Source organism: Natrix helvetica, assembly GCF_964273705.1.
Source record: "Natrix helvetica genome assembly, chromosome: 5".
NCBI classification, from domain to species: Eukaryota; Metazoa; Chordata; class Lepidosauria; order Squamata; family Natricidae; genus Natrix; species Natrix helvetica.
Genome location: NC_138551.1, coordinates 48,467,606 through 48,481,053, shown reverse-complemented (window position 1 = coordinate 48,481,053; position 13,448 = coordinate 48,467,606). Strand labels below are relative to the sequence as shown.

At 39.6% G+C, this 13,448-nt stretch overlaps 1 protein-coding gene across 2 annotated transcripts in view; it reads right to left on the bottom strand.

Moving 5' to 3' along the window:
* DNMBP (dynamin binding protein) overlaps positions 1 to 11,216 on the bottom strand; it is a 67,447-nt gene extending 56,231 nt beyond the window's left edge. For both annotated transcript variants that reach the window (XM_081955150.1, XM_081955151.1), the window contains exon 1: positions 11,133 to 11,216. The gene's annotated coding sequence lies outside the window, so the exon portion shown is untranslated. The remainder of the gene's footprint in view (positions 1 to 11,132) is intronic.
* Between the last annotated feature and the right edge of the window lie 2,232 nt (positions 11,217 to 13,448).

Sequence of the window (13,448 nt, the reverse complement as noted above, 5' to 3'; positions counted from 1 at the left end):
ATATTTAGAAACAAAAAGACATCACAGCCATAAGAGATCTTGAGATGATGCATTTTGCCTCTTTGTGAGACACAATGAATCAGCCCTCTCCATAGATACATGACTATGAAGAACACAACACAGAAAAGGCAAATTCAGGTTTGTGTATCTAATAAGCTCATGTTGAGATAATTGTAATACAGTCTATATAGGACCATCCTTGCTCTTGACCTGGGAAGCCACAGAATAGAGTGGAGAAGTTACCGAATGGGGAGCCTGTTTGTGCCCAGGGCACCCCTAACTGTACTGAAGCCTCTGCAATGATTCAAAGATTTGGTTTTAATATCTTAGGACCAAGACTCTGATTAAATGCTTTTTTCCATTATGGTTGGTTACTGAAGATCATGCTACAAGGGCTGTTCAGTGTCATTAGGTAACAGGTCTGGTCCAAACTTTGAAATGCTCATCCCTCAAATTCAGGAAGCAGATATCAGACTAGAGTTGATCAAATGATGTTCCACAGAATGTTCCAAAATGACTCAATAAAACAATAAGGGAGAAAGAATTCACTTGAATGTAATCTATTTTCTATCATTAGAGCTTTGTTTTTCATCAGGAATTCCCTCCCCTCCTTAAAAAAACTGATTCTGTAGCCTGAAAAAGTTTGAAAATCCTTGCATTAGAGGATATTTTTGGCACCTGTTGAAAACTCCACCAAGTCCTCATATGAAAGTTATGTCTTTTTAAAATGTTCTTTTTCCCTTCCTGATTTTATACAGGAGTATGTTTTATTGAATATTGTTCTTACATTGCTGTTTAATATTATCTAATCTATTCATTGATTATGTTTTTTTATTATAAACTGCCTTGCAATGCTTTGGTATATGAAGCAATATATAACCAGCTATTTTTAATTTTTTCCAGTAATCCATGAATTAAAAACCCATGAGGATTACAAATGTATAACTATTAAAAGGAATAAAAAAGGTTGGTATTTGTCTGTCTGTCCGTCTGTCCATCCGTCCGTCCATCCATCCATCTTAGTTGAAGAGCTTAGGCACTCTATATTTCTGGTAGAAAGGAAGCAGCTAGCATGAGGAATATAAAGCAGAGGTTCCCAAACTCTTCAGCTCATCAACCCTTTCATGAGGTTCAAGATACTCTATTGATTCCCAAACATTTATTATATGAAAATAATTTAAGAAACATTAATTTATTAACTCCAGTTGCCTCTTGAACTTTGGGACAACCATGACCTGGATGACTTGAGAATCTCAACAGACATTTAACTTAACTAATTCTATTAACAATAATATTGACCCCCCTTGGATAGTCGCCATGATCCTTGGGGGTCAAAACTGCATGCCTCATTTTGGAGAACCCTGTTTTAGCGATTCCAGGATGAAAGGATCTGCAGATTAAGAATTGATTTCCCAGTCAAAGTGTGTAGCAATGAGAGGAAACTGCATCTGGCAGCATTCTACTGACCTTGAACTGTCCAGATGACTACCAGCTGCAGAATTTTAGCCTAGATTACAACACTACTTCTTTCTTTGAAGATCGTGTGGAATATTTTTCAAATTGTAAAATACTTGATATCACTTTTAAGGTCTTTTAGGAGAGCCTGATTAAATAGAAACTATCTGTGGCATTGTCATCTAACACACTGAACGTCATATTTCTCCCTGCCTACCTGGCCATCTTTTTGACCTCTGGCATTGTTGGCATTCTTTGGTTCCTGAGCTAGTTCTGCCTTTTCACCCCAGACACTTAATCCCTGCACATAACTGGCATAATGTCATTCATAGGCAACCACATGCTACTTCTAACACTTTACTGTCAGTCAGAAAGAGCTGGATTATTGGAGAAGCTTTGAGCTGAAAGTGAACAATTCATTCGGCTTTTTTTTTTTTTTACTCTTTGTGTGAAGGAGCCACAATGGAGTGCAACAATTGCAATTACCCCGCAAGTATAAAAGCACTGAAAGAGGTTATATATCCACAGTGACAATATGGACAAGCTAATGATGAAAATATGACTAAAGTATATGGCAAAATTTTATTTGTTTATTTATTTATATCCCAACCTTATAGAATACTCAGTCACTGATAGAGAGCTATAAATAATCTAATAACCCTGAATTACATGAATTACAAAGCCAATAAAGAGTATTAAATCTGAAATGACTACAGAGGATAAGAAAAGAAGCACATTTTCTCCACTCTGGAGAAAAATCAAACTGGCACAATATATAGAAGGGCTATAATTCTGTGGTGGATTGCGTGCTTTGCTTGCAAAGCTTTAGATTCAGTTCCTGGCAATGCCAGAAAGTGTTGGGCTCCATCTTAGATTCTGGCGAACCAATAGGAAGTCAGTACAGACAATAATGAACTAGATTTTATTGTTGCTCTAGTATTGCAAACTGTCCATGATATACTCCTTCCTTAAGGTAGGATTTCTTGTGATGCCAGAAGACGGGTTTAGGCATTTAGGCAAGAAAAACGAAATGCACAGGTACAGTATAGGTGGTACCTTGCTCAATAGTAGTAACTGTGAGAGGGATCTTAGAGTCCTAGTGGATAACCATTTAAATATGAGCCAGCAGTATGCAGCAGCTGCCAAAAAAGCCAACACAGTTCTAGGCTGCATCAACAGAGGGATAGAATCAAGATCACATGAAGTGTTAATACCACTTTATAATGCCTTGGTAAGGCCACACTTGGAATACTGCATTCAGTTCTGGTCGCCACAATGTAAAAAAGATGTGGAGACTCTAGAAAGAGTGCAGAGAAGAGCAACAAAGATGATTAGGGGACTGGAGACTAAAACATATGAAGAACGGTTGCAGGAACTGGGTATGTCTAGTTTAATGAAAAGAAAGACTAGGGGAGACATGATAGCAGTGTTCCAATATCTCTAGGGTTGCCACAAAGAAGAGGGAGTCAAACTATTCTCCAAGGCACCCGAGGGTAGAACAAGAAGCAATGGGTGGAAACTAATCAAGGAGAGAAGCAACTTAGAACTAAGGAGAAATTTCCTAACAGTTAGAACAATTAATCAGTGGAACAGCTTGCCTCCAGAAGTTGTGAATGCCCCAACACTGGAAGTCTTCAAGAAAATGTTGGATAGCCATTTGTCTGAAACGGTATAGGGTTTCCTGCCTAGGCAGGGAGTTGGACTAGAAGACCTCCAAGGTCCCTTCCAACTCTGCTATTGTATTGTATTGAGTAAGAAGGCTCAAATAGATTTGGAAGTGTCCCAACTCATAAATATTGATAATCTAGCACAGAAGCTACTGCCTTCCAAAGATATAATACTACAAGTCAAGTTGGCCTTGCAGCATAGAATTATAGAGTGACCACTGTGCAAACTCCATCTTTGTGCAAGAATCCAAACTATAACATTCATCACAGGCAACCAGTATTACTTTTACTATTTTGAGCTATTTTGCTACCCTCTAGCTACTGTAACATAGAAAATGCAATTTAAAAGATTGTTCAAAGAGTTCCATATCTTATATTAATTACGCAAATAGATACATACAAAAAGTAGAACAATGTGTGCATACTATAACTTTTTCCTATGTTGTATATTTTCCTATATTGGCGAGTTACAAGAGGGTTAAGCCCTGGGACCCTTTTCATTGAACAGATTGTCTTCTGCAGCCAGCCCTCCCTTATGTTTCGTAGGCTGGCTCCAAAAACCGTAGCTTATTCCATGATAAAACATCAACAGATTGTTGTCTTCTCAGGAACATCTGCTTGCCAATCTTTCTTCCAAACTAACGCCTAAAGGGAGGAAACAATCTCCCAGCTTCATCCGGCTGCCTCATTAGAGAACCCAGCCTTCTATCCTAAACAGCAAACTGTTCCCAGATTTCTTGCCTCCAGCTTCCTTCTTTTGACCAGCAATATTCAGCCCACGTATAATAGGCCAGTGTGCTGCAGGAGAAGGCAATCCAGGGGAGAGGAGGTGGGGAAGCATATTATGTACCCAAGCCTTGGCCTACAGCTGAGTCACCAACTTTAACTCCCTGCCAGTACTCCTCCCCTCTTATTTCAGGGACATCCACAAATGAAGAAATAGTAGAAGAATCCTTAACTTATCAGCCGTCTAAGCTCAGAGAGGTTTATTATATATGCAAGATGACTGGATTCCTCTGGTCCCCAGAAGACCCTGATAGCCAAGACTTCATTGAATTTAATTTTCCATGGTTCCCTCAGCAATACTAATCTAAACCCTCACCACAGGTTTAGCTTATCCTTTGCAGTGCTTCCATTTCTTCTGCCAAAAGTGTCACAACCATCTTTGAAAATAACACAAGGCACCTGACAAACTCCATCTTAGTGGTAAACATTTATTTGACCCAGTCACTCTCGATCCAGCCTATCTCTAAGACTTGCTATCGCGAGGATAAAAGGAAGAGATTTTCCTTGTATAAGTTACTTAACAGCTCCCAGAAGAAAAAAAACAGGATATAACTCTAACAAATAAATGAAAATAAATAAAACACCTTAGTAGAGGACCAGAGTGAGAAAGGGTTCTACAAATGTTACTAACCCTTACATTTCAAAGTTTATGAGCATTTCCACACACATTCAATACCCATTTTGAACCAGTTTCAGACCTCTGGAATCATATAACATCAGTTAATACATGAAATGAGTCGGGGGTTTTTCTTTGCTTCTGAAACCTGGGAGTCATCTTTGAAACACTGCAGCTCTGTATCCCAGCATCATTGGCTCCATGCACCATAGCAGGTCTTTTAAGGGGGGAAAGGTGGCTTTTGTTTTTCCAAGACCTATGGAAATACAGAGAAGGATCTTTTTTTTCCACAGTTGTGGGCTGGACAACTGCAAAGGCAATATTGGATAGCTTTTGGACTTAACCACTGTTAGCTAACACCAAACCTCCCATAATTCTTATTCTGCAATTAGGGATTGGCTGCATCAGTTTAACAGGTGAATACACCAGGAAAGTATAGAATAGAAAATAAGTCCTTTATCCCTTTCCCACTTAGGAAACTTGCCCGTCACAGAATAACTTTCTCTGACTCCAGTCCCCTTACAGTATTCTCCTTAAGTATACGGAAATACTATAATGTAATAGGTCTCTGCAACTTTGATCAGCTTTTGTGAAGTTTAACATTATAGAAGGAATGTGGGTGTGTATGCCTAACAATGTCCCCATCCTTGTCACTTCAATCAGCCCTTCCAAATTGGAAAAAAAAATCTATTGTAGGCTCCTACTCAAACTGAATGCAAGCTGAACTAACCATATGACTGGCAAACCTGATTCCCAGATAATGAGGATGCTTATCAAACACTAAAATTGACAGGCACAAGAAACAAAGAATCTATTTGACAGGGAATTAACTAACCACTTATTAATATGCAATAATGAACAGAGTTGGCATGTCCAGAAGAACCAATCCATCCCCAGAAAAATATTATTCTTCAGTCATGCTAATAAGGCAATCTTTTGTTCAAATTATAGCTGGAATACAAATTCATGCATGTTCTAGCAACATTTCCAGAGCTATAATAGCTGTTTGATTATTAATTCCCTCCCTAAAGCAGAGATAACATGGTGGGCAACATGTGCAGGGATTAGATCAATTAAGGTTTTAATGAAAGGTCTAATCACTTATTTTCCTAGACGAACGATCCATGTCTCCTTCAATGAATCAGTACATGTACATAGTTCCATATATGTGTATGTGCATTCAGAACTTAAGCACTATGAGAGACAGAAACAAAATTGTGACTTCCTAGTTAAATACCGCATCTATAAACTATCTCCCAATTGTCTTGTGATAAGCTCTCAATTTTTCTTTCATGTGTTTCGCATTTGGAAAACAGCATTATATTAGCATAAATACAGAATGATGGACAAGAAAAGCTTGCCATGATATTAAACATAAATGAAATAAATAACTAAGAATGGTCAACAAAGCCAACACAGTTCTAGGCTGCACAAACAGAGGGATAGAATCAAGATCACGTGAAGTGTTAATACCACTTTATAATGCCTTGGTAAGGCCACACTTGGAATACTGCATTCAGTTCTGGTCACCACGATATAAAAAAGATGTGGAGACTCTAGAAAGAGTGCAGAGAAGAGCAACAAAGATGATTAGGGGACTGGAGACTAAAACATTTGAAGAACGGTTGCAGGAATTGGGTATGTCTAGTTTAATGAAAAGAAGGACTAGGGGAGACATGATAGCAGTGTTCCAATATCTCAGAGGTTGCCACAAAGAAGAGGGAGTCAAACTATTCTCCAAGGCACCTGAGGGTAGAACAAGAAGCAATGGGTGGGAACTGATCTAGGAGAGAAGCAACTTAGAACTGAGGAGAAATTTCCTGACAGTTAGAACAATTAATCAGTGGAACAGCTTGCCTTCAGAAGTTGTGAATGCCCCAACACTGGAAGTCTTTAAGAAGATGTTGGATAGCCATTTGTCTGAAACGGTATAGGGTTTCCTGCCTAGGCAGGGGTTTGGACTAGAAGACCTCCAAGGTCCCTTCCAACTCTTCTATTGTATTGTATTGTATTGGTCAGCAAATTTCCCTAAAGCGTATTAGCCATTTGCACACAAAAATCCAAAAACCATTATCACAACTCCTTATGTATTTTCAGCAAAGGTGTAAAACACCTGGGATTTGCTGCATTACTGACCCAAATATGAATAACACTATTTCTTATATGAGCCAAAAATATGTTTCTCATATGCCTTCCAAACAGCTGGCAACTGAACTCCAATGCATCTAGAGAACTCTGAAGTAGGGAATGTCCATTACCCTGACCATCAATTAGTCTGGCTAGGGCTAAAGGAAATTGTAGCTCAAACATCTGGAATTGATGCTGAGGAGGAACAGTTTAATCTACCAACACACCAAAGTTATGCTCAGTATTCTATATTTGATAATGGTTAGATGTGTGTATTTATGGAACAGGGTGCACAGAGCATCTTGCAATACCACAGAAAGAGTTTTTTCAGCCATGACATTAATTTCCATATTTAAAAAGTTTGAGATGCAGAAACTGTTGTAGCATCTCCATGCTTATGTGATAAGAATTCAGATGCTTTGCTTCTAACTCATATTTATGATGGTTGCAGCATCTGGTTGAGTCCACTTCAGTTTACTTTGTTAGGAAAAACTAACAGTTAGAGAGGTGCCTGATCTCCATCAGGGCAACTCAAAGCAACTATCATTTGGAGAAACAAAAGTAGTTTTCTCTTAGGAATCATAATACTAGTATTCCTCAACTTATGACCACAATAGGGATTGGAATTGCCAATGAAACTTCTCGTGGTTGTTAAATCGAATCAGATCCGGTTTTACAACAATATCTTATATGGTTGTTAAGCTAACTGCCACAGTTATTAAACAAATCACGCAGTTGTTAAATAAATTAAAGTTTTCCCACTGGGCATTTTTTTTGCTGCATGTTGGCACAAAGCAGCAAAAAAAAAAAAATCACAAATCATGATTATATGACTGCAGGATGCTGCAACTAGTCGTAAATATGAACTGGTTACAAAACATATGAATTACGATCACATGACCACAGGGGGAGGGTGATATGACAGTCATAAGCACTAATAGAGGTTGCAAGATGCTTTTTCCAAGGCCGTCATAACTTTGAACCAAACAAATGATGGTGAGTCAAAGACTACATGGAATCATCACAAAGCTTTAGGGGCACTTCTTACTTAGAAACTCAATTGCAAGAATGCCTCCTGGTAGATCTGGGCCTGAAAATTAATATCTGCTAGTATGGTCAAGAATAAAATTATTGAGTTGACAAAGTCAAAGGTTTCATGGGTTATGAAAGGGAAGCAACAGATACATGTTCTTCCTGGGTACTTAGATCTATACAACTGGATCTAGTTTCTTGTACTGTAAGGCAAGGATGCAAACTTAAAAACAGATACTAGAGGCAGAGCAGGCAAGCAAGCACATAAATAAGAAATGTCCTGCTGTATTAACACTGAGGTAATCAGAGAAGCACCCTTCCTTCAATACAGGAGATAAGAGAAAGTTGTCAAGACTACTGAATAAGCTTAGCATCTGAAAAAAAGAGGGGGGGGAGAAATCCCTCAAAAAACAGAAACCTTCTATTTTTCTTCAAAAAAAGAAGAAAGGATCGTGTATTATTATAATAGGCTGTTTAAATTAAATATATGAATATACTGTATACAAAACTACGCTATCTGTTAAAAGTCCAGCGATGAAGGGGGCAAACATTGAGAGATGTCCTTTAAAATGGTGCCAGTGACACCATTCAAACACACAAGCAATCAGCAGGCACAACATTGTTCTAGAAAATATGCTTAACAAAACTCTGTGGAGATATTTGTTCCTAGTTATAACCTCAGAGAGGCTCCTGCCTACAAAACATAAGTTGAAGAAAATGTAATTCCCTTTTTTGTCACCCTATATGCCACAGTTAGCCCCGGGAAGCATGAATTCAGAAATACTGAATAAACAACAACCCAGGTCTAGGAACTCTTTACAAGTTTTCCCAAAATTTGCAAAGGAATTGCTTTGTATAGCAACAGAAAAGCAACAGAGAAAGTGAAAAACTTAGGCCAATCAGAATCAGTTCCCTGTGTAACAAATTTCTACATGGAAATTACAAGTCATAACTTAACATGTGGCATACACATGCAAAAGCCCAATACTTAGCATTTGTAGGGCTGATTGGTGGGGCCTTCAGCACCCGTTGGCATTTTGGCCTCCTTGCAATCTTATTACTGCTCCCACCACACCCTTTCCCTCATATGTACACTTCCAAGCAAGCAGGCTTACCCAGCGGCATATTCACCATTATATACTTGCTGTCACAGGATGCAATTTATCTTATAGTATGTGAAGGAATTGGCTTAACTGAAGATGATAAAAACTTATTAAAGTGCCATCCTCTGGCACAGTGTTTCTCAAACTTGGCGACTTTAAGTCCTGTGGACTTCAACTCCCAGAATTCCCCAGCCAGCTATGCTGGCTGGGGGATTCTGGGAGTTGAAGTCCACAGGACTTAAAGTCGCCAAGTTTGAGAAACACTGCTCTGGCACATTCATACCTGAGTTTGAAAATCAAATGTGTGGGGGGAAAATTAGCTGCTCCAGAACTGACCGCACCAAAGGCCCAAATGATGATGAGAAACAAAAGTGAGACCTGCAAAGGAATCAGCCCAAGAGAGCCGTTGCAAAGCATGCATGGGTATGATGACAAATGCTGAAGTATGTCCAGACGAAGAATTTGACAATACATGATGCAATTTCAAGAACATGGATATCTAAGATCATGTTCACATCATAAATATGTCCTGGCAACATTTTTCGATGCTTGGCCTTTGCAATATTGCCTTGATCTCATCCCTCAGAGCACAAATGAAATAAGTTTGTCATCTTCAGTTGTAAAATTTATTAGAGTCTATCTCCCATTACTTTGGAGGGAATCAGAACAGGAATAAACAATAAGGGTAGCAAAGGGTATCCTGGCATTGTTTACAACTGACTCAGTGGTGAGTGGGTGGCACTTTAACTTGATAATGGAGGCCTTAAGTACTTCTCACAGAGTCACTAAGAAACGACAATATTTGTATTTTGTTATAATTTGTATTGTTATAATTTATAGAATTTTCTGAACATTCACTGGCTTGGATCATTGAACCTACAAAATTTGAACTGAAATCTAAACTCCAACATCATTTTAAAAGACATATATTCAAAAATCCTGAAATATGGGGAGAGGGAGGGGAGAGAAACCACATGGTTCAAAATACTTCAATGTATCCCTGATCTGGGAAGTTGCTGAATGAATCTAGGTTAACTGGGTACTATTATCTCAAGGGAAAGTTTTTTTTTTAAAAAAAAAAGTTTAGTTCAGTACATTCTAGTTTTTGAGATATTAAACCAAAACAAAAAATACATGAAGTATCAAGCCAAAATCAAACAAGGGCATATTTCTAATGGCAATAATTTTTGCAGAATTTCCCCCTTTTTGTTGCAGCAATTTTTTTTAAAGGAAACTAGGTATCTTTTAAAAAAAACCATATAATTATATTATGCTCTTTCATCTTATTCATACCCTGGAGTTATCTATAACTAAGGCATATAATAGTGATTATATCACTATTATATATCTGTATCTATCACTCTATTATTATATTAGCAATATCAGATAAAACTAGCATTTCTTTAGTCAATAACCTATTCCTTTCTGCACTAACGTTTTATTATTGCTCAACATGTTACATTATAATTCTATAGCAGGATCACTGATTTCTATTTTCAAGTTCAATGGTCAGAAAAGGCAGGCAACTATGCCACAACTTTTGAGTCTTGTCTCACAATTTACAATGATCATAATTATGATGCTGGACCATTGGAAAGGCAGGATGAATGTCAGATGTAGGCTGTGTCTTTCAACACAGCACTGTTTCTCAATCTTGGCAAAATTGAAGATGCGTGGATTTCAGCTCCCAGAATATCCCCAGCTAGCATGCTGGGAGTTGAAGTCTACACATCTTCCCAAGGTTGAGAAACATTGAACCAAGGAACGAGTGGCACTGACAAACCCTGTCAAAACGAAGGAAAAGGGGAAAAAAGCCAGTCTGCTTCTGAGTCTATATTCTTAAAAGTAACTCCTCTAATCGGCAGGGGTGACAAGATGAGCAGCAAAGCAAAGTCTCCGGTCGACGGGAGCAAAACCAAGTGGCAGAAAGTCGTATTCCCACCCTTCCTGGCAGAGGGATGATTCCCAGGTTGGGCACTGACACCAGGGAACTGTGGGAAAATATGATGTCCGGAGAACGAGTGTGTGTTCGTGAGGGACGGATCGTACAGGAAGCGAGTCAACGTGTCCTCTGAAGCCTGCAGGGCGCGCTGGGGAGGGAGGGAAGATTTGGGTGGGGGGGGGGGGTCTCCCACGGCAGACGAAACACTGAAGCGACCGAAGCAGCACCGCACCGCTTAATGGGACCAGCAGAAGCCATGAAGTGAGAGTTGGGGCCCCATCGAAGGAGTTTCCACGCGAGAACCTTTTGGATTTCCACCGGAGAAATCTGAGACTAGACGCGGAAAGGGATATCTCCGCGGGAATCCTCCCTCCTCCTCCTCCGCCATCCCCGGCACCCCCTACCTGTTGCGCGGTCCTTCGGCCGCTCCAGCCAAGCAGATCTCCCTGTCGCTTGGCCCCCGGGAGCAGCCGCGGCCCGGAGCTCAGCCTCGCCCACCCCGAGTCGCCGCCCTCTCCAGCCTGCTTGCCGTTCTCAGCGCCCCCTTTCCGCCACCGAGCGTACTCGGGGCTGGAGGCGGCAGGTCGCAGCTGCGAGTTGGCCGGGCAGAAGCAAAGTCTAACGTCGACGTGTTGCAACGGGTCAAACCGACTACCCTCCCAAGCTCGTTCCAGTGCTCAAACGCCCTGAAAATTAATCTCCGTACTCCTGTCTAGCGGCGTGGGGTGCATGGTCAAGGGCCTCCTTTTAGCATCAACCTTTAATGTCACCTTTGATCATTTCCACAACATTTCTCAAAATAACTGGGCACGCAGAAAAAAGCATCATTCTCGGAGATATGTAGCTCTGGCTAGAATAATCTAGTAAACCATTCCCAGTGGGGCCTTTGATTTGGACTACTGTATTTTCTTTGACCTGCAGATTTCTCCCCCCCCCTTCCCATCCATACTTAGCTTGCTTTTGAAACTTCTGGACATCATAAAGGATTGGCACAGAGAGCGGCTGTTTGGGGGAAAAAACATCAAACCCTATGTGGCATGAAGAATTGGCCAAGATCCACATTGGTTTTTAGAAATCAAAATCAAAGCCACCTTATTACAGCTTAGTGGGATGTATGAAATCACCCTGTTGTAAAAATAGGCAGCATGGGAGTGCTGCTGCAGTAAAAGTGGCGATGGAAACAGTAAAGGCATTGAGTCATTATTTCAGCTGCCATATATAAACGGCATACCATATTATTAAGGAAAAAACTCCTACTTTTCTATGTAAAAACCACTTCGGGCTCCAATAATAAGGCTGTAAAAACTATGAAGTTCCCAAACAGAAAATCTTTCACAGTTCTTGCTTAGTCAATGGGATTGGCTTAGAAAATGTGATTGATCTTAGAGTCATCTTTGTATTGATTTACGTGCTTACAGGACAGATGGAGCGAAGGAGAGCCCTTAAGCCTGTTGATTGAGTCTCACCCATAAAATAGGGATAAGGTATTTTTCAAAGATTTCTGTCAGGCAGCAGAAATATTTATAAATTTCCCATTTTGGGTGATAGATTTACTCATTTCTTAAATTATAGAGAGGATAGAACTCTCACTGAAAAAAAATGCAATTTGAAGATCCTAGACTCGTAGCTCCTGCCAGGGCCTTTTCTTAGCCTTGGCAGGAGCACTATTTACAACCATTTTTAGCTCAGCAAGTTCTGACATCAGTAATTCTTGCTCTTGCCATTTCATATTTGAATTATTGCAATTCACTCTGTAGGTCTTGTCCCAGAAGCTAGAACTAGTCAGAATTCATCTGCCAGCCTACAATTGGTCCAAAGTGGTTCAGCCCAATAAAACCAATCTAATAGGAACTGCACTGGTTATCAATAGGCTTCTGGTTCCAATTCAAGATACTGGTTATCACTTGTTAAAGTCCATTGTGGTTGATTCAGGCAAAGTCTGCTGTCAATTTTGCCCAATCTGAAAGCAGAGGGTGAAAGTCCATCTTCTGTGACAGGTTAAAGAGGAGGGAGACAAGGAATCAGTCTTCGCAGTCCTTTGCTATGGAGCAGCTTGTGAATATGGCTTCTTTCCTGTTTTCTTTCAGAAATCAGAGAGAGCAGTTCCTTTCCAACAAACATGCTCTACTATTCTACTAAGGGTAGAGACTGTAACGTAGCTGGAAATAACTATTTGTGCAGATGATGAGTTTTATTTTGTTGGTTGTAAGATGGATAAAATTCTAGGAGAAGACAGTATATAAATTATTGTACATAAAAATAATGTCCAACACTTAATGCCCAAACTGTTCTCATCTCATTGAGATACCCAAATTTGCTAGCAAAATCAGAAGAGAATTCAAGTAGATATTCTTTCTGTTATAAATTAGATATAATTTATGGTAGTCCTTTGTTAGGTCTGCTTCCCCCCATCACTATGTAGTTCTCCCAAAGTTGTCTTTAGCTTTTGTTACTTAAAATAATAAGCCAAAGTGCTCTTTCCTTTTTTTAAAAAAAATTGCTGCTAAATTTCAGTGGCATAATTTCTGGAGACTCATGGCTGAAGAAAGAGAAAAAGGAAGGAATTGGATACAGTAAGCAGGCCACAGATTGCCCACCTTACTACAAAGTGTCATTCTGAGAATCTCCCTTTCCCACTGCTCTGAATGTTAGTTTAAAGATCTTAGCTTTCTTCCACTGCTATACATTGAGAATGCTAGGAAAGATTGTAAAGACTACCC